The sequence below is a fragment of the Urocitellus parryii genome, chromosome 5 (genome assembly GCF_045843805.1).
Source record: "Urocitellus parryii isolate mUroPar1 chromosome 5, mUroPar1.hap1, whole genome shotgun sequence".
In the NCBI taxonomy this organism is placed as follows: Eukaryota; Metazoa; Chordata; class Mammalia; order Rodentia; family Sciuridae; genus Urocitellus; species Urocitellus parryii.
Genome location: NC_135535.1, coordinates 48,444,855 through 48,447,488, shown reverse-complemented (window position 1 = coordinate 48,447,488; position 2,634 = coordinate 48,444,855).

Below are 2,634 nucleotides of genomic sequence, written 5' to 3'. Positions count from 1 at the left end.
GCCCACGTGTTTCCCACAGTCTGTGCAGCCTCCTACCGCACTGCAAAGCAGGACACAGGAAGGTCTGAGACTGTGGCACAGTCCAGAGAATAAAAGATGGGACAGTGACCTAGGGGGAAAGGAAGGGATGGGACCAGAAGAAAAACACCTAAGGAATAATAAATTGAAATTCTAGTGTGCTGTCAGCCTCTTGCACAGACATTATAACAAATACCTAATTTTACGCAGTATTTCAAAAGGCACAGTGTTACTTAGCCATCCTAACACTTCCGTAACCAGGTAGAGGGGGTCTTGTTTTCTCTTGTTTAAAAGTGGGAGGGCCAACACTGGAAGAAGTGACTTGTCCAAAGGGGCACAGCCAGGAAGTAGCAAACCTAGGCCTCAATCCAGGTTTGTCAAGCAACAAACCCAGGTGTATTAGCAGCATTCTATCTTGCCTCTGGTTCATAGGTAAACTTTATTTATGTATATCCCCAAGATATTATTGGGGATGGTCTGAAAATAAACCCATCTTTTAAAAAATGAAGGGTTGTACATTCTCATAGCTATTATGCACGATCAATACTCACCGAAGCTTTGGTGGTTGTTCATCATTTTCAGATTTGAAAACTGCCTTCACATATATTGGACAATCATTCTCTGGCAATGAGAGATGCATCATCCATACAAGGTATGAAGAATGCAGCACCCTAACTGTGATTTCAAATATAGCAAGTCAGAAGCAGATTTCCCAAAATGGTCCCAACACAGGATGATGAGAAATAGGCCTCCACTGCCTCTTTGCCCTCAGCCCAGCAAAAGAAAAGTGGGGAAAAGATGATCAAGGCACCAATTCAAGCTTCCTCCAAGTCTGGTCCAAGCACATGTAACTTTAAAAAAAAATGCCCTTTCTATCTTATTTTCTAAGTGCATCAAGAGTCATTGTTCAGAAGTCATGATAATGAGAGCTCTAGAAATGTGTGTCTTCTCCCTTAAAGCCTACTAGCTATGGTTCCACCTCTTTGGTCTTTTGTCCTGGGTGTGGTCAGCAATAAGCACCTGACAGACTCTACTTGGGCTGAGCATTGCATCTGAGCCTGACCTTGCTGGACAGCAGCAATGTGACTTCTCCCTTCAGGACTCGCCCTCACATCAGAGTAAAGACCGCAGTCCTGGGTGCAGAGAAACACACAGGTAGTCCCAGCCACCAGGGAGACTGAGGTAGGAAGACCACTCAGGCCCAGGAGTTTGAGACCAGCCTGGGCAACATGAGACCCCCATCTCAGAGACAGAAAGCACTAAAAGCCTGTCCCTTCCATGGTCTCAAGACCTACCTTGTTTCTCCTCATTGGCCCCTTGCCCTACTCTACCATCTTGCCCCTCACTCCAGCCACAGTACTCATCTTGCTGCTCCTCAAAATCACCAAGCAGGCCCATTGTAAAGACTTCCCACTTGCTATTTCTTCTGCGTAGGGTGTTTTGCCTCAGATATCTGCATATCCAACTCTTTCAACTCTGTCAATCCTTTGTTCAAGTATCACCTTTCCAGCAAGATTTCCCTGGATTCCTGTCATGAACTGAATTGTGATCCCTTATCCACCTGAAATTCATGTCAGTATTAACCCCGGGGATCTCAGAATGTGACTGTGTTTGAGGTAAGGTTGTAGACGTGGGGATTAAGTTAAAGCAGGTCATTATGGTGGACCCTAACACCATATGACTGATATCCAATAACAAGAGACTAGGACACAGGCACAAAGCAAAGACCAGATGAAGACACAAAGAAGCAGGCTGGGTAGAAGCTGAAGAGGGGGAGGAACCAACCCTGCCGACCCCTTCATGTTGGACTTCTAGCTCTAAAGAACAATGGGAGAATGCATTTCTGTTGCTTAAGCCACCCAGTCTGCAGAGCACTATTGTGGCATCCTTGGTAAACTGTTCAAATTAGAATTAACTCCTCCACCATTCCCCCTGTCTCTTTTTTCACTTTTATTTTTTTCCCAAAGCCTTTATCATTATCTCACATACATGTTTTGTCTATGATTTTTGCTTACTATCTCTCCTTTTGCTAAAAATCTAAGCTCAATTAGAGCTGAGATTTCTGTCTGCTTGTTCACTGCTATTACACCAGTTCTGAAGAGTGACTGGCACATGCTATGTGAACAGTGTGTACTGTTGGATTGCTGGGTAGCTCCCCTTGGGGTCATCATAGAAGGCTCTGTGAGGGGAGAAAAGACCAAAGGGCAGTCAGGGCTCTGAGGAGGAAGGGGCAGATGCAGGTGCACTTGACATGAAGATGCTAAAGTCCGCTTTGAGACGACCTATCTGGACGCCTCTTAACTCACTTCGGAGATCCACTGGGCAACCACAAACAGTTCTTCATCTTGGTAATGTTGCCTAAGGGAGTTGCAGAACCCACAGTGGGCATGCTCTGCCCTGTCTTCATCTTTGTTTCTTGTCTTTCCTCTGCATTTCTAACAGAACCAAAAGGGTAGGAAGGGCAGATCAGGTGAGCATCTGGGCAAGAAGGAAACCTCAAGGACAGCTCTGCCTTAGCTGATGCTCATGGCTCCTTTGTGTTTTATCTCTTTTCTCTCACAACTTCCTGCACAGCAGCTCTTCTCTTTCCCATCGTGAAATGCCTCTGTACTTTTG